The sequence below is a fragment of the Acartia tonsa genome, chromosome 10, assembly GCF_053477335.1.
Source record: "Acartia tonsa isolate MP-2025a chromosome 10, ASM5347733v1, whole genome shotgun sequence".
Lineage (NCBI taxonomy): Eukaryota > Metazoa > Arthropoda > Copepoda > Calanoida > Acartiidae > Acartia > Acartia tonsa.
Genome location: NC_137269.1, coordinates 46,053,701 through 46,079,075, shown reverse-complemented (window position 1 = coordinate 46,079,075; position 25,375 = coordinate 46,053,701). Strand labels below are relative to the sequence as shown.

Below are 25,375 nucleotides of genomic sequence, written 5' to 3'. Positions count from 1 at the left end.
CAAAATGGGCAAGTTTGCGAATTTTAAAGAGGTATAATACACGAAAGTGTATGCATTGCACACCTTGGTAAACACCTGTGTTGTTAGGTATTAATGAGTAATTAATCATCATGGCAGCTTAATAAAAAGTGTAGAGATAATATAATTACAACTAGGGGTGTGCACAGAAATCTGCCACGGGGTTGTGCATAGGTGGTGTGAACAATTCATTTGGGTGAAAAATTGTTATGTCAAAGGCTGGTCTTTTGTCCATTAGGCCATTTTTTGTAACAACGCCCTATATGTAAATCTGATTTAAAAACAAAACAAATACTTTTTCATTATTGCCTCGAAACCGATTAATGTCCACTGGATTAGAACCGGCTTTCAGCTATACAGAATATCATGTATAGCATTATATACAGACAATTTTCCAAGAATATTTAAATAAAATTGGTTTTAATCTTACAATTTTTACTTAATATCCACAATAAGCTCTTTATAATACGACGCGATAAATAACTATAGATGCTGACAGGATTTTTTTATAAATGGAATCTGCTGTTAAAGCCGGCTATTATATTATTTTGGTAAACAAAATTATTCGGTTTTGCAACAAATTTACTTAAAATTTTGTTTAAACTTATACTTTTACAGTTCTGATACTGATACAAGTGTTATTGTGCGTTTGTCTTGCCGTTTTAGAGAATCGCTTTTATGGATGTTGTCCTCCTTGTACTAAAATGCAAAGAATGTTTATTTGTTCTTGGTGGAACAAATCTGTTTTTATTGGAGGTAATACATCAATTTATTCCTATTACATATTATGCTTGAACAATAACATGTTTATTTTAGTATTATAAAAAGGATGGCAACATCCATAAAAGCGAAGCTCTGAAACGGTAGGACACTTGTAAAGTGTCACAACTTAATAATTAGAATATAAATGCATAAAAGTCGAAACAAATTGTAAGTAAATTTGTTGAAAAACTGCTTGAATACAGGATAATAATTATGGACATACTTACATTTTTGTGAATTGATTTTGGAGATGCTTCGCTTATAAAATTGTACTTTGTTGTCCTAGGAATCAGTATACGCACGGACATTCTGGTAACGATTATAGAGTTGCTACGCATTTTAAATCGTACCTAACTACTACAGGAATCACCATGCAAAGTATAATACAATTCTAACATGCCTAAATTAACGATAAAAGCTATCCGTTCCAGATGGACGGACGTACGGACCGAACCGCATTATAGAAAAGCTTCGCTTTTAATAAAACACATTTTTATTAATATATATTTATTACGAACATTAATATATATTATCTATTTGCACTAATCTATTGATACACATAAGTAATAGATTTATAACCCTAGATGGATTGTCAGTCATAATAATCCGTCCAATTTAAAAAGGAATTTCTAGTAGACAAATATTTTTGTTTATATTTAGTCACATTTGATATTACGAGCAACGAAATTTTTGGATGATTTAATTTCCCGAAAGCTATTCAACTATTTATATCTGACTTGTATATATGAATGAAAAAACTAAAAATAATTACAATTTCGTACAATATTGATTCTTCATGCTTTAAACAATAATATGGCCGAATTGTTTCTTTACTTTTTATAGGTCCGATTTACTGAGTAGGGATATAGATCTACTTTTTTAGTAGCTGCCCCCCTAGCAACTAGCCACAAGGGTCTCCGTATTCAATGGGAAATAGATCAACAGAAAATAGCCAAAAACCCGACTAAAGTTGCCTAAAACCATCTGGTCCCAAACACGGACAGTTTTGATTAATAAGTAGCGCAGCATTAAAAATCTAGTAACATGTTTGTTAGATAATAAACAGTGAAAGATACAATAACTAGCAGCTTCGTCCGTAGCCTCTAGGGGCTTCGCCCTATGAGGTAAGGGGAAGTCAACCCTCTTCCACTGCGACAGGCTACCCTCCTCCTGCACTGCTACAGGCTACCATCCTCCCGCACTGCTACAGGCTACCTACTGCTACAGCCTACCTAAAAAATAAATTGTGATTTTTGTTTTTTTGTGGGTTGGAAGTGTCCCAACCCCCAAGAAAATAGCCTAAAACCACCACAGGACCAGTAGGTATATATTCACTGAAGAGTAAAATCCGATCGGTTCAGTGGTTACGAAGATCTTAAGGGACGGACTTGCGGACAGACAGACGGATGGATATCATTCTACTTTGTATTATAGATATAGAGAATTAGAAAGATGGAATTATTAAGACTGATTTTTAATTTTTGCGAATAATAAAAAAGATCATAATTTTGAATTTTCATTAATTAGTAATAAAATGATTGACGAACGAGCAAACCCATAATATTTTGGATTAATTTTGCTACTAAATGATTCATATTGAATAAAAACATATTTTTGACAACTAAAATATTTTTTTCTTCAAATAATAGCTTGTAAATGTAAGGGTAGGAGGATTAAAGCATGTTTCAAATTCTTTCTTTAGACATAAGAGCTCTTAATAAGTACTAACGGCTACCACTAGGGGCACTTGAGGAGGGGAGAGTCGAATTTGATAACCCAATTTCTTATTTTAGATTTTAAAAGAAAAAGTAACAAAATTTTTTTTTTTTTTGGGGGGGGCGAAAATTTTTTTTTTAGTTAAAAAATTGAAGAAAAAAAAATTTTGTGGGGGGGGGGGTTGGGGGTGTCCCACCCTTCAAGAAAATAGTTATAAACCTTCCCGGGACCTATGAGAAGCTACCCTGTTAAGGAGAACATGATCGGTTCAGCGGTTAGTGAGATCCTTCGGTACAAACAAACACACAGACCCACACACACACAAACATCCTGTTACTTTAGTATAAGGATAGAATATGTGGATATTGTGACAGGAACTATTTTGTCAATTTAGGTTTCTAATATAGTCCTCAGATTAAGTCAATACGTTCCATCGTGGGAGGGGATGGGGTACTGCAATAAGAAGAGAGAAATGGGAAAAGCTGTTAAATTAAACAGCTGTGAGAAACATTTTTTAGGGTATGCAAGAATTCCTTACAACATCCACGCATTATATATCGATTTATAGAACTGTATTTGCTTTGGTTAGGTGAATAAATTGTTCCTTTCTATACACATACCAATCCCATGCTATTTACCCTTCTATATTCCTATACTACAAAGAATATTATATTTACCCTACTATATTCCTATACTACAAAGAATATTATATTTACCCTACTATATTCCTATACTACACAGAATATTATATTTACCCTACTATATTCCTATACTACAAAGAATATTATATTTACCCTACTATATTCCTATACTACAAAGAATATTATATTTACCCTACTATATTCCTATACTACAAAGAATACTATATTTACCCTACTATATTCCTACACTTACAAAGAATACTATATTACTATACTACAAAGAATATTATATTTACCCTACTATATTCCTATACTACAAAAAATATTATATTTACCCTACTATATTCCTATACTACAAAGAATATTATATTTACCCTACTATATTCCTATACTACAAAGAATATTATATTTACCTTACTATATTCCTATACTACAAAGAATGAAATAGAAAAGGCAAATATTGAGAAGACATATTACTGCAGAGTCCCTGTATAAATATGTGTGTGTGTGTGTGTGTGTGTATGTGTATGTGTGTGTGTGTGTATGTGTGTGTTTGTGTGTGTTTGTGTGTGTGTGAGTGTGTGTATAATTACTTATCTTTTATAATGCAAATATAAAACAGAATGGTACAAGTCAACAAGTAAGACCAACAGAGTAATATTAGATGTAATAACATAAAGATTGGTTATTTGTAATAAGTTATTTTTTATAAGGCACTATAAGCTGCTTCTGATCGTAACCCAGTAGCCCGAAAATGTATGCAACGTAGGTTTAAAAATTACAAGACCAAAAAACAACTAAATCTTTTTAAAGAAGTAATAAAAATCATTCTAGCACAAATACCTTTTAAAAAGTTAAGAATATGTTGAGTAAAAAATCATTATGTACAGAATATATGAATTATGACTTAGAAAAAAAAGTTAAAAGTAAGATTCCAAGTGCAGACACTAATTATTACTATATTTTCCTTATTATATTCTGTTATATTCCTCTCCTATACAAGGTTAATATCTATATTATTATAAGATAATCTACATACACACGTATTCTTTTATTATATGCAGCGCAGTTACTCTATAATTATAGTAGATTGGTATGTCTGAATATTATTCTAATTCTCTTTTTTTCCGTCCAACGCAGAAATTTCCTTTTTAAATTCATTTTCCAGTATGGCTTTGAAACCGATTAATATCTGGTGGATTAGAACCAGTTCTCAGCCGTACTGAAATATCATGCATAATATCGTATTACAGACAACTTTCCACAAATATGAAAATAAAAAAACATAAATCATAACGCCAAGACTAACAAAACTGCTTTTCATCCTTATTTTTTAAAATATTAATATCCTTGGAAAGTTGTCTATAATACGATGCGATAAATAACTAATACTTTATTATTCATTTATCTTGTTGTAGCTGCCCTACTACTGAGGTGGGTTCTTAAAAAACCTTACCCCACTGAACTTTGGATCACTTGTTTGGAACACTCAATTTCTCCCTTGTTTTCCCATTTTTTTGGAACATCAAATGGGGGAAATGCAAATGTCATTCTTTAAAAAAAAATTAATTGAAAAAAATAGTGTACCAAAATAATGTTCCAAAAGACTGAGTGGGGTAGTCACAATTAAATTTGGAATATTTTTTTTTTTTAATTCAGAGATTTTTCAAATTTTCAAATATTTAAATTAAGCATAAAAAACATGTAAAAAAAATCAACAAAGACAAAAACCTAAAAAATCTTCCAAATTTCAAAATAATGTTCCAACGAGGATATTTTATCCCCACTCAAAAAATCATTTTGGAACATTATAATAAGTGGGGTAAAAGTTTTTTAAGAATCAATATTACCAAATTTTTTATTTGCCCCACTGGTTATAATGTTCCAAACTGATTTTAGTGGGGAAAAAACTTTTTAAGAACCTACCTCTGGTCAGAATTATTCTTGTTATGGGTAAGGTATGGCTAAGTTAAAGATATCCATTTATCATGGCCTACAATTATTATATCTATCAGACAATTTATGAGCTTAGCAAAGCCCCAGCCAACATTTTATCCAGGGGCGTGCAAGCTTTTTTTTTGGGGGGGGGGGATAAAATTTGTTTAATGGGGGGGTAAAATGCCGCGCGAAGCGAGCCGCAAATTTTTTTTACCCCCCCTTAAAATTTTTACCCCGGGGGTTAAATTTGCTTGGGGGGGGGGGGTAATTATCCTTCCTGAAATCTGTTGGCAGGGGTAAATTTAAAATGGGAGGGGTAAAATGAAAAAATTTTGGGGGGGCCTACCAACCATTTATATTTTTTATTGAATAAAGTTTTAAAAGCAAGTCTTTTCTATTCCAAGGGTCTAACCATCCTTCAGTACGTAACGGTTAGCTCTTTTAGTTAATTTGGCATGTTAGAAATGTCCTACTTAAACACTTTATGGTTTCTAGCGGCTTTGCCCCTAGCCTCTAGGGGCTTTGCCCAAGAGGTTTTATCAAACTAATTTTTCGTGTTTTAGATTTAAAATTAATTTTTTTTTGTAGGAAGTATTTTTATTTTTTTTAGGGGGTTAGGGGTGTCCCACCACCTAAGAAAATAGTTATAAACCTTTCCGGGACCTATGAGAAGCTACCCTGTAAAGGAGAACCCGATCGGTTCAGCGGTTAGCGAGATCCTTCGCTACAAACAAACAGACAGACATCGTTCTACTTTGTATTATAGATAATTATCATATTGATTTGATTTTTAACAATGATTCCTAGGACAACAAGGTAAAATATTAAAAGCAAAGTAACAAAATTTTGCAATCTTGCATTTTTATATATTATTTTATAGAACTTATACAGGAACCATCATACAAAGTTTTCTAACGATAGGACAATTCTAACATGCCTAGATTCTCGTTAAAAATATTCATTACGTACGGACGAACGTACAAACCGTAATTATAGAAATGATTCACTTTTTAACAAGGATGACAACATCCAGAAAAGCGAAGCACTAAAACGGTAGGACAAACGGACATTAACACTTGTATAGTATCTGAACTGAAAAATCGGAACATAAATGTATAAATGTCGAATCAAAATTATAGGTAAATTTGTTGAAAAACTGCTTAAAAACAGGATAATGTTTATGGACATACTTACATTTTTGGACTTGATTATAGAGTTACTTCGCTTATAATATTGTTCTTTGTTGTCCCAGGAATCAATATACCAAAAATCAGATCAAACGGATAATTAAAACACTTGAAAATTTGTTGTTAAAAAAGTAGAAAAATCAACATGTTTAAAATGGACGTACGGACATTCTTGTAATGATTATAGAGTTGCTACGCTTTCTAAATCGTACCCAACTACTACAGGAATCATCATGCAAAGTTTGAAATCGATAGGACAATTCTAACATGCGTAGATTAACGAATAAAAGCTATCTATCTCGGACGGACGGACGTACAGACCGTAATTATAGAAATTAATTACTTTTAAACAAGGATGACAACATCCACAAAAGCGAAGCACTGAAACGGTAGGACAAACGGACATTAACACTTGTATAGTGTCTGAACTGAATAATCAGAATATAGAAATATAGAAAAGTATAGAAAGAGTCGAATCAAAATTGTAAGTAAATTTGTTGAAAAACTGCTTGATACAGGATAATGTTTTGGACATACTTACATTTTTAGGACTTGATTATAGAGTTGCTTTGCTTATACTATTGTTCTTTGTTGTCCCAGGAATCAATATTCCAAAAATCAGATCAAACGGATAATTAGATCACATAAAAATTTGTTGTTAAAAAAGTAGAAAAATGAACATGTTTAAAATGGACATATGGACATTCTGGTAATGATTATAGAGTTGCTACGCTTTCTAAATCGTACCTAACTACTACAGGAATCATCATGCAAAGTTTGAAATCGATAGGACAATTCTAACATGCCTAAATTAACGAATAAAAGCTATCTATCTCGGACGGACGGACGTACGGACGGACGGACGGACGTACGGACGGACGGACGGACCGACCCTAATTATAGAAAAGCTTCGCTTTTAAAAATTGTATCAAGTTTGTAAATAGATTAGTCTGTGCTGCTTATGAATATGGTAATTGTTTTCATTAACAAGGCCATACTTTGTCAGAGGGGTCCCACCCAGGGAGGGATACGACATTAAGCTGTTAATTACACCAGTCCCCAAAGTTTTATGATAACGTTTTCATATTCGTTATCTAGTTGTAGCATTTTTTGGCTTTTTATTGGTTGGTTTTTTAAGTTTAGTGCCGAAACGTTCCACCCAATATTTGTAATATACAGAAGGGGTAAGTATCATCATTGGGGCTGTATATCAATTCATCGGCCATTGTCTTATCCCTTTAGATTCCTGAGTGCCACCACGGGGGGGGGGGGGGGGGGGTGAAGTTTTAACTATAGGATTCTAGTAATTTAAAACTAAAAATTTTCTGTTTAATTAAGTTGATTAATTGATTAATAACATTAAGTAGTAGAGTAAAAAAACTTATGAACAGATTTCCGTGGAAAGTAAAAAAAAATAGAAGAAAAATTTCAGTTTTGAAGGTCCTGGCTAACAAAACTCACAATTTTTTTTATATTTTTATTAATGAAAAATAGAAATAACATTCATTAAATGTTATGTTAGTGTACCTTTGACTTTGTTTGATAAATTACTAAATGGTAGAAAAGCTGTTTATTACACTAGTCCCCAAAGTTTTACAATAACGTTTCTTACTCGTTGGCAAAACAACTTAGGGGACTTTTATTGAATTTTGATTGGTTGGTTTACTAAATTGAGTTTCCAAACGTTTTATCCACTAATTGTAACCTACAGAAGGGGTAGTTTTGTATATCTTCGTTGGGGGGTGTGTGTTAATTTTTCGGCCATTGTTTTATCCCTTTAGATCCCTGAGAAAGGCCAAAGCTAAATATTAGTAACTGGGGTCTTAAGTGACAAGAAAATTAACGAAATATAGAACTACACCCCAAATTATTTTAAACCAAATTATTGTTATTTAGATTAAAATACATAGAGATTTTATAAAAGTACCTAAAGCTTTAGGTCAGCGACAGTATAACTTACAGTCCAGTAACCCATCCCTCTCTGCGTAGTTTTAGCAGGGTAAAATTCAACATTCAACTAAAATAAAAACTAGCACAAATTCTAGACGTATTTGGTTCAATTTATTAATAGATTTATTATTACTTTGATATTACACCAGTTTATCATATCTATAATACAAAGTAGCTTGATGTCTGTCCGTCTGTCCGTCTGTCTCGGTAACCACTGAATCGATCGGATTCTACTCTTCAGGGTATATACCTATTGGCCCTGTGGAGGTTTTAAGCTATTTTCTTGAGGGGTGGGACACCCCCAACCCCCCAAAAAACAACAAAATCCCCCCTATTTTTTAAAAAAGAATTTGCTGAAGATTTCTTTGGTCCTTTTACGAATTTCGCCTTAATTCTTTTTAAATCACCTTTTGGGGCAAAGCCCCTGGAGGCTAGGGGCGAAGCCGCTAGTACTTTATAAAGTAAAACTTGTAGCTGACAAAAATAAAGACTCTGAGATCCTTCCCCAATACCCCATCCCCTCCCCTCTCCTACTGTATGAACAAACTGACCAATAAATTACGGGAAAAATAGCAACCTAAATTGGCAACGATTTCCTTTGTCATAATATCCACGTATAATAATATCCATCAATTTATAAAATCAAATAATGAAGCTATTCTTTTCTGGGGATTTTATTGGAGCTAAAACAGAGCACTAATAATTATTTTTTAAGAGTAAAGTATTTTGTGGAGTAGAAGGTAAGAATTAGAGGAGAGATATTATAAGGGATCAAACAATGGCCGTTAAATTGATGTACATTCACAAAGTATATACACACAAAATTATCACATTTGTATATTACAATAAGTGGTTTAAACGTATGGACACTCGATTTAATAAACTTACCAATCAAAATTCCCCAAAGTTGTTAAGCCAACGAATAAGAAAATGTTATAAAACTTTGGGGACTAGTGTAATAAACAGCCCATTGTCCCCCTCTCTCTGGGATAGTATAGTGGTTAGTTTACCAAACTTTTAATTTACGGTTAGGCAGAAGAGACTACTTTATGGTTTTATCGTTTATTTAAAGTTTTACCAAGAAGCCAAACTTAATTCTGACGTTTACTTACTTAGCTTAGTTTAACATTTTAAAGGAGTAAAAAAAAGTTTTGGATAATGAAAGGAAAAGAAGCAGTGGGTTTTGTCGTATTTTCAGTAGCTTTCGATAGGTTATTTTAAATTTGGTAAGGTAAATGTTTATGATTGAACTGCAGGGTTAGAGCCACCCACGCAGGGTTTAGAAATAGGAATTTAAAAAAAAAATTTATTCAATTTTGTAATAGTTATTCATTGCATCGTATTATAGAACGATTTTCGCTAATAACACTGGCAAGCTAAGCTATACTAGATTTTTCCGCATAGCTGAGAACCGATTCTAATTCAGCGGATATTAATCGGTTTCGAAGCCATACTATAATATAATTTTTTTGGTCAATGTCATTCTTGATATTTAAAAGCATTAATTTATGTTTTTTGAAATATTGTAAGGCTAAAAAGAGGGGGAGGTTTCTGCAAAAAATGCAACTTTTATAGAGGTTGCAATAAATTGATAAAAGTAATCTTGTACATAAATTAAATTTATTCCTGAGTAGTTGGAATACCTCTTTTTACAAGTATAAAGCTACTCGTCAATCTAATTAAACAATAAAAATTAAATTAAAATTTTTGTATCAAAGCAAGGATGAAGCAATTTATAAACACGTTGTAAAAGAGATGACAATTGAACACAATTGAATGTTCCTGCTTTTAATATATCAAATCGAATATCTTTTTATACAAAGACTAAGGCTTAAGATTTTAATAACTACTTAACTGATTGATTTATCCTTTATATTAAGGAATTCTCACATGGCTCACGGGACGGTTTTAGACTGTTTAATTTTAGATTTAATCCTTGGGATTGTTTTCGGCCCTTTTTCTATCCCTTAGATGATAGGGGCGTAGCCGCTAGTTATTTATATATTAACAAATATTTCAAATTTTTTCCAATCGTCCCAGAACTCGTCATTTTAATAATTAAGTTGATAGGACAATTATATTCAAAATGAAGGTAGAGACTTAAAAGAACGAGAATATTATGGAGAAAAAAATGGTACTTTTAGTGCAAAAAACAATCCATTAAAATCCGTTAAAAAAATTGTTTTTTTTCTTAACATGGACAAGAATATGCTTGTTATTATATGAATATCGAAGCCTTAGTAAGTATAATAATGAATAAAAATTGTAAAACTAGGAATTCCTAGGACAAAAAGAATTCATCTGTTTGTAAAAAAAAAAATTTTATTTAAATTTTGACTTTAGACAATTAATTTCCAGGGTTAATTTAGGCTTTTCTACTTTTGAAATTAAGTCTTGGGGTGGGTTTAGCCTTTATTTTTGCCCCCTCTGTTCCTCTCCAAATACAGAACTCCTAGAATCTAATCCTATTATTTTTTTTGTCATTGACTGTTGTTTCTCAAGGCTTGATATTATATTTTTATAGTATAACTAAATTTGTTATTCGAATACCTCTTTGGATTTGATTGTACGACCTTTGTCTGGAAGTCCTAACTCTGTTGCGCCTGTATAATATGGGCCAAGGCATTCCCCTTACTCTCACTATTAGTGTCACGTGCCAGACATAGAAGCAGTAGGTACCACTTTTAACGTCTCCAGTGTGACGCTGTGTGAATGAGACTCGTATTCTACAGCAAGCAGGCACGCTACAATTTACTCGCAGGCACATAGTCGAACTAAAAGCATTGCTTGGATAATTGTATATATTATGTACTAATTGTTGAATAAATAGTTATGTAAGGGTTGCTCTGTAGAAGATATATAGTTGTTTGTGTTAAGTAAGTTCTGGTTCCTGTAATATGCGAGAAAAATAAACAGTTGGGCAAATGAATGCTAAACATTTACATATAACTTTAACAAAATAGCAAAGACCCTCTCCCGATTTTGTATTGTGTCATCGGTATGTCAGCTGATAGTTTCTCAAATGTGCACACAGCCAGGTCTTTATAAAGGAACAAAAAAGAAATTGCAAACAAATCTAAATTAGTAAATGAACCTTTTAAACTTTAAAACTTGAAACAGCTGTAAGTTTTTAATTAGAATTTTAGTCAGGAGTATATATTTTTAAAAAATATTTTTATTTTAACTTCATTTCAATACTCAATGCAAAAAATTTATAAGGCTAATCCCCCTATCCACCCTCCAAACACCCTATCCAAACTCGTGCAAAATGAATTACTAGTATTAAGAAGGTTTGACGAACGAATATATGCTTTAAAAGAACAAATAAGTTTGGGAATAGTCTAACGCAACGCCCCTTAAGGGGTGACTCGTCGTATTTTTAAAATAGCTTTTTATAGGCTATTTTAGGTTATGTTAGGTGATTGGCATATAGGATTAGGCAATTAACCCCGCATGGTTAGAGCTACCCGCAGGGGCTAGAAATAGAAGAAAAGCTACTGTAAAAAATACGAAGAACCGCCCATTAAGGTACGTTGTCACGAAATGGACTATACCCATAAGTTTGATGATCATCTGCCCAACTTGTAAAGATATTGCTAATTAGTTTTGTTTACCCACCACTTCTTCATACATTCTATTTACTTACACCAGGGATATTAAGGATTAAGACAATGGGTGGTAATTTGTTTTATAACACCCCAATTATGATGAATTAATGGTGGAAAATTTTGGACACTGCCATTTTGTACCACCTAATCACGAAATTAGAAATGTCTTTAAAAGTTTTTTAATCCAACGACTAAGTGATCATGTTTATAAAACTTTAGGTACTAGTCAGGGGCGTCCAAGCTTTTTTATTTGGGGGGGAGTGGGGTAAATTTTAAATGGGGGGGGGGGGTGGTAATCACCACATTACCCCCCCCCCCCTTCTTCACAGTTTCTTCATAGTAACAGGGAAAGGAACATTGGATTATTACATTAGTACCTATAGTGTATTTTTACTTTTGGGACTTAAAATATAAAATCTTGTGTAGTAAGTTCAACGTACAACAGTGTCCAAACTTTTCAACAAATAATTTTTATAAAATTTGGTCGTCTTAATCGTCCATTTTATCCATTAAGATTATCAGATTTTTTAAATTTAAAAATTCTTTGCATAATCCTTATAATAAAGTAACAGGATGTTTGTCTGTGTGTTTGTACCGAAGGATCTCGCTTACCTCTGAACCGATCGGGTTCTCCTTAACAGGGTAGCTTCTTACAAGTCCCGGAAAGGTTTATAACTACTTTGGAGGGGGGTACCACCACCCTCCCAAGAGAAATCGCCTCTAGAAAAAATTATCCCCTCAAAATTTTTTAAAATTTGTATAACTAAAATTTAAAAAAAATCTAAAGTAATAAATTGGGTTTTAAAATTCGACTCTTCCCTTCTCAAGTTCCATAGAGGCCTCTAGGGGCGTAGCTATAGGATATGTATGATATTTTGTTTACTATTTATAGAATATTTCTCCTACCCTGCGTTGTTTACAAGACATTATTTACAATCAGGCATATTGGGTAATTTTTAATAGGGAATTATTACTCAGAACTTGAAGCATAATAGTGCATAATAAAAATGACGTCATACAGTACAACGATAGGCCAGAATACATTTAACCATTGGTCAATTACAATGCATACTGTCCTATCAATGGTTATTTGTATTGTATGATGTCATTTTTTATTAGGCTATAAGCTGCTTCTCAGAACTTAGAAAGTTTTGGATTTATTAACGTAGATGGTTAACCAAACACATTTTATAGAGAGTGGATACAAAACCGCGACAGTTACAAAACCGCCCCATAACAAAACCGCGACAATAACAAAAGACCAACATTCAAAAATTCTTAATGCTAGAAGGTCATGGCCGCAAAGCTCTGCCCCCTTGCCTATAACCTAACCTAACCCTACCTAAATATTGTAAAAAAATATTAAAAATTTAATGTACATTAACTTATTTATAGTTTAGAATTTCGTGGATTTTACAAAAAGTGGTTGGTAGATTTTTTTTCAAATTTTTAATATTTTTTTTACAATATTTAGGTAAGGTTAGGTTAGGTTATAGGCAAGGGTGCCGATCGCCCGCGGCTAGGCAGGCCAGGGGGCCGAGCTTTGCGGCCATGACCTTCTACCATTAAGACTTTTTGAATGTTAAATTCTAAAAAAATTCTACATAGTTATATTTTTGTTATTGTCGCGGTTTTTTAACTGTCGCGGTTTTGTTACTGTCGCGGTTTTGTTATGGGGCGGTTTTGTAACTGTCGCGGTTTTGTTATGGGGCGGTTTTGTTACAGTCGCGGTTTTGTTTGTCGCGGTTTTGTATCCACTCCTTTTATAGGAATTTCTAACAGACAACGTTTTTGGTCCTAATGGTCCATTTTTGAATGGAGTATCTAAACTTTCTATATTTATTGCCAAAAGCAAAGAATTTAAAGTGTTTCCGAAAGCTAATTTACTTGTGTATTTTTGCATGGTACCGAACTGTAGAATGTTTACTATGTCTAATTATGTATATTACTTCTGAGAGAGAAAGGGGACAATGGGCTGTTTATTACACTAGTCCCAAAAGTTTTACAAGAACGTTTTTAATTCGTTGGCTAAACAACTTTGGGTACTTTCACTAAATTTTGATTGATTGGCTTATTAAATTGTGTTCAAACATTTTAACCACTAATTTAAATCTACAAAAGGGGTAATTTTGTGTGTCATCATTAGGGATTTACATCAGTTTATCGGCAATTGTCTTATCCCTTTAGATCCCAGATGGTTATTAATAATAATTAGATAACGCTGGAAACTTGTATGAAAGGTTAGGTAGTTTATTTGCAAACTTATAGCAATACTATAACAACTTGGTCCATTCGGGACTCATCCAAACTAAGGATGTGTTTGTACGCGACGGATAGCAATGACCATTTAGAAAAATATTTGATAATAGTTACTTATCGTATCTTGTTATAGACAAATTTCCGCAGATATTAAAATGAAAAGTTGTAAGATTAAAACCAGTTTTGTTAGCCCCGAGGGGCCGCACTGGTATCAATTTTATGCATTTTTAAAAAATATTCATGGAAGATTCATGATTTTTCAGTATGGCTGAGAAACGGTTATAACCCAACGGATATAAATCGGTTTCTAATCTCACTGGAAAAGGTTTTAAATATATTTAAAATTCAAAAAAAGTGCATATTCGAACTATTATTATACTGTTAGACCTTCCAATAAAAATGATACTCTAAAGGAGCTTGGCTACCAGAGAGAAAAAAGGAGGGGACAATGGGCTGTTTATTATACTAGTCCCCAAAGTTTTATAATACCGTTTTCTTATTGGCTTGAAAACTTTGGGTACTTTTACTAAATTTTGAGTAGCTGTTTTTTAAAGTTGAGTGCTTAAAAGTTTCAACTATTAATTTTAATCCACATAGGGGAAATTTTTTGTTTCATCATTTCAGGGGATGAACATTAATTTATCTGCCATTATCTTATCCCCTGAAATCCCTGCTACCATAAATAAATAAATTATTATTGACATAATCTTGATGAATTTACAATAGAAAATATTTCATACATAACATATTTTGATCAAGTGTTGCTTTATTTTTCAGGAATAGGGGGATAGATTAATCTTCTGCAATAGTTGGGAAGTTGCAGGGATTTAAAGGGATAAAATGGCCGATATATTAATGTACATCACGAATGATGATAGACAAAATTAACCCTCCTTTAGATTACAATGAGGGGTTGAAACGTTTTCACACCAACCAATCAAAGTCCCCAAAGTTGTTAAGCCAATGAATTAGAAAAATCAATGATAAAAATTCGAGGACCAGCCAAATGTCCTCCCTTCCTGGGTAGGGTGTGTATTTTTTCTATTCTTTATAATGCTTTCATAATTGTAAAAATAATATCGGGGTTTATTTACATTCCATTGCCCTTTCTCTCACACTCTTTTCTAATTACCTGTTATTTCATAATTTTGGAGAATAGCTTTAACCATAAAATTTTATGTTTTTACAATTCATTTTCATCAGTCCGACAGTCTGTAACGCTATTTTTTCGGCTGCTATTTAAGATTTTTTATTTTCCTGTGAATTCTTTTTTATGACAAATATTTTCTGTTTGTCTATCCATTCCATGATTTTTTGTGCTACGCTACTTTTACTTTTTTCATCTATGTTAGTGTTCTATTGTAAAAATTTTTCTTTGTGTAATATATATGTTTGTTTTGTATTAGATAAGAATAAACATAAACACTTGTAACCTGTGTTCTATCTCAATTAATTCAAAAGATTTTAGTTTACTTAATATTCCATTGTTAAAGTAAGCCAGGAATAATTTAGATTTAAAATAATATTTGGGTGGGCAAATGAAAAGGTCGTTAATTCTATTAAGTGTTGCCCCCCAAGGACAGCTGAAAATAACGTGTAGGTTTCGTGATTTTTTTCAATTAATTTTATCGTTTATTCATTTTCTATAAAGTTTTATATGTATTAAAAATAAGTAAAATAAATTCTCTAAATGTTGTTTAAATTGGTAATTACTTACATCTAAAAATTATTTGAACAATTTGTGAAACTTTAAACGTTTGATTTCTGTAACGAGCAAGTGTAACACCCGTCATATCTAACTTTAATTTAAATTTGTTTACAATTCCCTTAGGGAATGCTAACCCTGCGGGGCCCAATCCTTCAGAGTATGGACCTAACCCAATCTCAAATAAGCATAAATATTATTCTTTTTTTATCTCAAAAAAAGATATTTGTTGTCCAATTTTGGTTAAAGTAAGATTTTCTTTGTAAAGTGCTTTACGTTACACTAACACAAACAAAATAAACTTTATCTAACTCTAATCCCCAGCTGTAATGAATTCAAGGAAATTTTTTCCCAATTTGTTATAAATGTCGGCTAGAGAGATGCATAGGGATCAATATTTAGTGGGAACCAGCTGAAACCAACCAGTCAATTAATTTTAAAAATAAATATTTCAGCTGATGTAGGGGTTGGTGCAGCCTAAGCAAATACTAAGATACTAAAATTGAAAACCATCCCAAGACTAAATCTGAAAATGAAATTCCTTAAATTGGACCACATATTGGTTCAGTATTTGTTCTTAAGCTACATACAAAAAACCTGACTACTTTATATAATAGGATATAGGCTTAGGAATAAAAAATTTATTAGTTTGTTGTCTTTGATTATGATATATTAGTCTTCAAAAATTTTATTATAGGTATAGTCAATGATATAATCAGCCCTAACTTAAATTGACTAAAATAAAATCATTTAATAATGCGATCATAGGTCAGTTATGGCCACTCTTATATAGTATATGCGTAGATAAAACCTTCAAAATAACTTAATTTTTTTACAGCTTAAATTAGCTCTCAAATACATTGTAGTCCATCCGTGTACCTAACTGCAGAAATACTCAAGATTTGTCATAATAAGTTGCCTACTCAAAATTTGAGATTTAGGAATAGTTTTCCAGGTATTTGATTCACAGGAATATCTGGATTAACATCTGGAACTTTCCAATAAACAGGATGTTTGTCTGTCTGTGTGTACCGATGAATCTCGATAACTGCTGAACCTAATTGGTTCCTCTTACAATGTAGCTTTTCATAGGTCCAGGGAATGCCATTACTATTTTGGGATAGGGTTAACCAAACCACTATCCAAAGAAAAATATTTTGAAACTAAAATTGAAAGTGAAGAAGTCGTCCCCCCCACCCTTCAACTGAACGGCCCATAGAGGTCTCTAGGGGCGTAGCCTTTAGAATAATCATAAAATTACTTATGTACAGATGTACAGATGTACTTTGATTATAAGATTAGGGTTTTAAAAATGAACGGGGATAAATTAAAATTTAATAAAATCAAGTATAAAAAGAATAGGATAATAAACATATACTTGCAACATAAGATTTTAAAAAGAAAGTTACATACTCAACAATGATTTATATAATTACTTTTTCATTTCAAAGTAGATTTTTAAATTGCTGCTTTATATCAAACTTTACTTAAATCATCAATCCATCTTTTCTGGAAGTTCCTAATAAATAAATCAAAGTCGCTCATGTACTCTGGATCATGGAGGGAGAGGACGTTGGATTGTAAAATATAATGGTCCCCAAGGTTTTATAAAGACGATATTTGTTGGCCTAAAATCTTTTGTGTATTTTTATGAAATATTAAGTGTCCAAGCTTTTCCACCAATAATGTGACTCTATTAAGGGGTAATTTTGTTTATCAAAATTGTGGCTTTACATCAATTTATCGTCTATTATCCTATCCCCGAAAGTCCGTGACTTGGTATAAATAAGAAGAAAGTCTGATTTTGATTAGGTTTTACTAAGAAATCTTGCTTCGTTGACCTAATTCCATTACCTTTTATAGTTGAGAGGCTGAAACAAATTTTATCGTAATAGAAATATAATCTACCTTATCAATTTTTGTAAACTATAAAAACGATTTTTATCGCCTTTTTATAACGATTTTATCTTGGATGATAGTATGAGGGGTGGGAGCTAATTGAGGGTCTACTTTTTGTACATATAGGTTTTTCTCTAATATTATTTAAATTAGGTATTTAAAAAAAGTTTGTTTACTAAAGTGTGAAAAATAATAATATTTCTAAAATTAATACATTCTACTTTATATTGGAGGTTATTTGCTTATGTACTTTTATGTACTTGATATCATTTTCAGTCTGCTTGATGTTTGTCATCGATTTTTTTTCAAAATGACAAAATCACCAGGTTGAGGGGACAAAACAGTTATCGCTGCAGGTGAACTGAAATTAGTTTCCAAATGTGAACACATTTTCCTAGGTGTTTCCCAATCCTATCTCAATATTTGCTACTAGCTAAAAAACCTTCAAACTTCCAAAAAAAAAATCAAAATTTGAAAAATTAAAACTTTGAATGTATAATGTATAAATCGTTAATACATTCAAATTTTGATTTTTTTTTGAAGTTTGAAGGTTTTTTAGCTAGTAGCAAATATTAAGATAGGATTGGGAAACACCTAGGAAAATGTGTTCACATTCGGAAACTAATTTCAGTTCATCTCGCTGCAACTACAATGTTGGTTTCAGTATTCTAACTGTTTCATAATTATATACAATTTTTTTCTTTAGCTATTTGTAATGGAAAATATAAAAAGTACAGAGTTTCAGAAGCAAGTATCCCCTATTGTGGAATTAACGGCATTTTATTTGCAAAAAGATCAGTACAAAACCGTGACGTATGAACACACTGCCAAAAATAAATAACTCAAATGACATTTTCACATGTTTATTGATAATAACTGTAAAAATACATACTTGAACAGTAGAGAATCAACATAGGAAAAAATGACCAACACCTGGCGCTCCCACCTTGTCCAGGGATGGTTACCTTTCAAAAGTAGTTAAGCACAGATGTGGACACCACACAAAACTGGATCATACAACGGAAATTCTAAGATATTAATATAAAATTACTACAAAACAAATAAAAAGATAATTTGCATAAAAAGCCCTGTAAACTTGAATTGTAGAAAAAATTACTTAAATTAGAAAAGAAAAGAAAAACTTAATTAATGAAATAAAATGATTTAAATGAAAGTACCTGATTAAATTTTGCCTATATATCACTAAAATGCAAAGATAATGTGTACAGCTCGCACTTTTATACCTTACTGGCATTAATATTTACAAATAGAACTGGTTTTTCTTAATATTTGCTGTACACAAAAAATAAATTTAACTTATACTCAATTTTTTTTTTATATTATTGACATTACACAAACTTGATTATTTAGACATAAAATGCATAAATTTTAATATTTCAATTGATTTTTTTTATAAGTTTAACCCTTTTCAGACGACACCTATAAGTCTTTAAATTGAATTGTCTACGGGTTGGTTTCTTCTAAAAGTACTTTTGATATTAGCAAAGTAGCAAGTATCTGGAATAAGGTATAGCAAACAAGCGAAATAAATCTAATATAATATTTGGGAGGCAGATGAGAGGTCTTCAATTCTACTATATGTTGCCCCCCAACGACTGCTAAAACCACGTATAGGTTTCGTGATTTTTTTCCGAATTAATTTCGTTGTTGGTATAAGCTGAACAAATATGCACTAGTGTTTTACAGGCTTTGCAAGAAATCTACTAAACATTTGCAAAAATTTCTAAATACTATTTAAAAAGTAAAATTTTGGAGTTGCTTTGCTCCCTAAAATATAAAATTGTTGTGTGCTTGAAAACTAAGATATCTGCAAACGTTTACCCATTTTACAATCCCTCCCCTTAAACACACACACAAACACACACTAACACACCCATACACACACACACACACAAACACACCCATACACACACACACACACAAACACACCCATACACACACACACACACACACACACACACACACAAACACACCCATACACACACACAACTCTTTTTAAATCATTCACAAAACTTTACAAGTGTTCATAGAGACTGAGAAAAAATTTGATATGAAGTTTTCATAAAATATATAAATATATAAAGTTTAATTTTAAAAATATATACCTCAAAATAGCCTAAAACCTTTCCTAAAATCATTGTTTAACTTCATGAAAAGGTTCGGTACAGCCGTTAATGAGATCTTAATGAAGATACAGACAAACAGACAGACAAACTGACACTTTAGCATATGTGGTTTGATTAAGAACTCATTTCATTGCTTCTAAAATTAACATTATGTTCTAAAACTTGTTGTTTTGGTATGTTTGTTAAGACAACCATTTGCCTAGACCTTCGGAGTCTCGTAGCTCCTCTCTTAGCTCCTCTCATATACCCAGTAGACCAAGAATATACTTACGTTAAAAAGTACATTTGTAAATTACATTTTAAATATGGATTTTCTAAGAGTGTAATGTAATTTTTACTTTAGACTAAATAAGCCTTTTTACAAATGTTAAAATATAAGAAACATAATATATGCTGTACAAAATTGGACCTCGATTTAACCCTTCATCACTCTCTTATCTCTTTTTACTTTTCTATCTCTCTTCCACTGTTTTTCTAGTGGCATGGTATCTCCCCTCTTCTCTGTGTGTCTCTCCTCATGTTTGTGTCATAACTTTACCTATTCATCATAGTTAGGATATTCAGTACCAAGTATCTCTCTATCATCATAGTTAGGATATTCAGTACCAAGTATCTCTCTATCATCATAGTTAGGATATTCAGTACCAAGTATCTCTCTATCATCATAGTTAGGATATTCAGTACCAAGTATCTCTCTATCATCTTGTCCTTATGCTAATAACATTTATATTATTTCCGTATTTTAATTTAATAATTCAATAGCTTAAAACCACCCCTGGACATAAGTGAAGCTTTCGTAAAAAGGAGAAGTCAATAGTTTAGTAATCATTGAAAATTTAAGCGTCAGACTATAAAAACTGATTACTTTATATAATTGAATAATTATTTTAAATATGATTATGCATATTATATATATCTTTGCAAAAAATCGGTTAGTTAGAAAAATGTTTCCAAAATAGTTTTTTACAGATAAAATGTCCCCTTCTGAGTGTATTACTTTTAGACTAAAATATGAGTACCAAGTTTTAATTTGCCTAGAAGTTGGCCTAATTTTCAGTACATTCCCCCTGTTAATCTTGACATCTTTGGTTGACATTTTATCACATTGGTTAATGTCGACACCATATAATTTTCATAAGTATTCATGGCTAACAGTTTCATGTCAATTTGTTCGATATAAAATTTACAGTCGAACTACTATGCAATACTGTTTTAATCATAATGATATTTGCTAATTTTTTCTTGTTGTTCTTTTCAATAGAAAATTGTTAAGTTTATTTTTTTTCAGTCATTACCACTTAATATCAACATAATCAGTCTCGACACATTTATTTTATTTTACACCATATAGTCGACTAAAACCATTAAAATATTAAAATTTATTAAAAGATTTTTGTTGATATAACAACAGCATTAAATTTTATTAAGGAACTTATTTGAATTTTATAATGATATATACATGATATAACTATTCGACCCCTCCCCCTCTCTAGTTTCGATTTTAGTTTTTTTTTTGTCGGGGTTTATCTTTTTATAGGGCCAATTTCTCTTCAAATTGTGGTGGTTCCCTCTCCCAAAATAGTGATAAACCTTAACAGAAACTATTTTTTAGGAGGGTGTTGGTTGGTACCCTTATCTAAAATAGTCAAAAACCTTCCCTGGATGTACATATGACATGCTGCATTATAAAGGAGAACCACAGTGAGGGACAGTCATCCAGTTAATCTTATATAATGATACAAGCCTCTAGGGGCTTTACCCAAGAGATAATTTAAAAATAGAAATAGCCTAAAACCACCACAGGACCAGTGGGTATATTCCCTGAAGAGTAGAATCCAATCAGTTCAGATCTTAAGGGACAGACGGACGGACGGACAGACATCATTCTACTTTGTATTATAGAAAACTAAAAAGATGGATTGGTAGAGAACTAGAATATAGAAAGTTTGGTCAGAAACTAGATATGGGGGACTAAAGAACAGTTTCACCAGGGAGGGAGGGATAGTGTCCAAACTTAAAAACTTTGGGTACTTTTACTAAATTATTATTGGTTTGTTCATTAAGTTGAGAATAGTTTTAATCTTCAGAAGGTGTGATTTTATTTATCATCATAGGGAGTGTACATCAATTTATCATCCATTGTCGTATCCCCTATGATCCCTGTGTTTCACAGAAAGATAAATGCACAAATTTCTTTTGAATTTTATTTAAATATTCTAGGAAGTGGGTAAATATACTAAAATAAAAATTCTAGAACAGGACAGACAAATATTTTATATGACTATGAATCCAATTATTTTCCGTTAGATTAAAACCGGTTCTGAGTCATACTGAAGAATAAATCATGTATCGTATTATTCTAAAAAACATTTTTTACTCAAATGGATAAAAATCATATGATTAATTCTTGTTTTATTTGCCTGAAATTTGGGCACCTCGGGGCCAATAAAACAGAAATTGTTCCTATAGTGTTTATTTTACTATCCGCGGAAAATTATCTATAATATGATGCGATTATTAACTACTTATTCTTCATAATATTTACAGCTTTAATATTATGAAGGCAAATCGATAGTATGTCAGTCTTCACCACTTACAATAAACCAAATTAACCCTGAAATATCGACATAACGCTGAAGGTTCCATTTCTTCTCCAGAGGTGGATTCTTAAAAAAAAAATGCCCCACTAATCGCTTAGTGGGGCAAAATTGTTTTCGTGAAAAATCATCCAAAATCACATAAAAAATCTACAAAAATTAAATAAAATCTTACGTAAATAACCATTCTATGATTTTGTTTAATTTTAAGATTTTTAATGTGATTTTGGTGGATTTTTTACGAAAACAATTTTGCGCCACTAAGCAATTAGTGGGGCAAATATTTTTTAAGAATCCACCTTCTCTTTTCTCATTCAAACTATCTACATTTTTTCTTCCAACGAAATAGTTTTACATAATTATACATGATGTTATGTATATATCTAGAAGCGAAGCTGCTATAAAATAACGTTGGATTTTAGATTCTGACAAGCAAACAATAAAATTAGGAAGGGAGTGATAATTGGATTGTAATTTTTTAAACCTATGAACACTCTTATTCGATTAAAAACTACTATTTTTAAAAGCGATGCTTTTCTATAATTAGGGTCCGTCCGTCCGTCCGTCCGTCTGTCCGTTCGTCCGTACGTAACGGATAGCTTTTTTCGTTAATTTAGGCATGTTAGAATTGTCCTATCAATTTCAAATGGTGCATGGTGATTCCTTTAGTAGTTAGGTACGATTTAGAAAGCGTAGCAACTCTAGAATCATTACCAAAATTTTCGTACGTCCATTTTAAACATGTATTTTTTTACTTTTTTAACAACAAATTTTAATGTGATCTGATCATCCGATTGAACTGATTTTTAGTATATTGATTCCTGGGACAACAAAATATAATGCAATAAGCAAGCAACTCTATAATCAAGTCCTAAATATGTAAGTATGTCCATAAACATTATCCTGTATAAAGCAGTTTTTCAACAAATTTACAATTTTGCTTTGACTCTTATACATTTATATTCTGATTATTCAGTTCTGACACTATATAAGTGTTCATGTCCGTGTGTCCTACCGTTTCAGTGCTTCGCTTTTATGGATGTTGTCATCCTTGTTAATATATAAAAATGACTTTTTAAAAACTATTTCGATAACCTTTTTCTTGAGTTCTCAGCATGTACAATAAGAATAACATTGTTATATTGAATATTTACCTTTTTATATATTTATGCATCATTAGCGGCTACGTCCCTACAGGCCTCTAGTGGCACTTTTTTGCGATTTCTCTTGGGAGGGTGATGGTAACTTCCCCCAAAATAGTTATGAACCTTCCAGGGATCTATGTGAAGCCACCCTGTTAAGGAGAACCCGATCGGTAAAGCGGTTAGCGTGATACTTCGGTACAAAAATACAAACACACAGACAAATAGACATCCTGTAACTTTATTATAAGGATATTCAGTTATATTTGATATTTTTAATACCGAGCTATGGCAGTGGTTTAATGGCTAGGGCGCTCGTTTACAGCTATGGGTTCGAATCTACTCACAGCATCGTGACGTAAATGTCCTCTTGTAACCCTTGTTTAAAAGTAACAGAATGTCTGTTTGTCTGTTTATAACGGATAATCTTGCTATCCGCTTAGAAGTTTAGCTTATCATGGGTCCTGGAAAGGTTTAGAACTATTTTTGGAGAGTGCACCACCACCCTACCAAGAGTAATAGCCCCTACAAAAAATGATCCCCCCCCCTCAAATTTTTTATTTTTTTATTTTTCTTAAACTAAATTGAAAATAGTGGGAAGGGGGAACGACTAATTCTTCACCATTCTATCTTTAGTGCTTCAAAAAGCCTCTAGGGGCGTAGCCGCTGGTATATGATAAAGTAAACGAATTTACCTTTAGAGAGGCTTAATTTTTCTTTTTCATAGGGTTCAATAATCCACACACACACACATACATACACATACACATACATACACATCTATATAGATTATCCCTTCCTACACATAGCCATTGATTTTTATCAAATATCCGATAATCTTGTATATTGTATATCAATTCTTATAACCCTTTTTATATCTTTTCTTGTCTATAATACATTTCTTTCCTACATTATGACTAAAAGATTTTTATATTTATAATAGCCCTTTTGTAATAATACTTTAGGCTACACCCCTAGAGGCCTCTAGGTGCAGTTGAAGGAAGGGAGAAGTCGACCCTCCACTTTACATTTTAGTTTTAAAAAGAAAAATTAAAAAAGGGTGATTTATATTGGAGGTGTGGAGGGGGATGGGGGGGGGGGCTGGAGTGTTGTTGTTACCCTCCCACAAAATAGTTAAAAACCTACCCAGGACTTTTGAGAAACTCCACTGTAAAGGAGAACCATTTCGTTCTAGCTGTTAGCGACATACAGACAGACCCATAGGCATCCTTTTACTTTAGATATAGAATATAGATTCAAGTATCAATTCCTGTTGTATATTTTTTGTCAGAAATGATTACTTTTACTGAATGTCATATGGTCTATATAGCTCCACTGAAATAGATAATTTCATTTTTTATTGCAAAGATACTGTATAATTGCAGTGTATGTCATTCCGTAATGACTTTTATTTTGCTTTATTCTTTTGCTTTTTTATTAAATAATTTTATTTATATCACAACATATATACTTATTTACAAAATTTACCTGATAATTAAAAAAAGTAAAAAAATATGTTTAGGGGGGGGGGGGGAGGGAGTAGTAATCTTTATAGCGATTTCTCTGGGGAGGGTGTTGATCCTTCCCCAAAATAGTCCCAGAATCTTTACTGTAAAGGAGGACCATATCAGTTTAGCTGTTAGAGAGACACAGATTATGTTACTTTTATTAAGGTACAGAGAGTTAGTGATAATAATGGTTATAGAACACTTTATGCGTGTATACTTAATATTCATTATGTACCATTCATTTAAGATAACAAAACTACTTTTTCTACAATTATCTTCTTGAGAATAGTATGTGTAT

At 31.9% G+C, this 25,375-nt stretch overlaps 1 protein-coding gene and 1 long non-coding RNA gene across 3 annotated transcripts in view; one reads left to right on the top strand and one right to left on the bottom strand.

Annotated features, from left to right (window-relative positions):
- LOC145330153 (neuronal acetylcholine receptor subunit alpha-4-like) overlaps positions 1-25,375 on the top strand; it is a 242,877-nt gene that overhangs the window by 7,074 nt on the left and 210,428 nt on the right. The window lies entirely within an intron of this gene.
- On the bottom strand, positions 1,287-18,716 carry LOC145330161 (uncharacterized). The gene is made up of 2 exons (XR_013883281.1): positions 18,649-18,716; positions 1,287-2,012 (listed from the first exon to the last, which is right to left on the bottom strand). It is a non-coding gene; the product is annotated as an uncharacterized LOC145330161 (long non-coding RNA).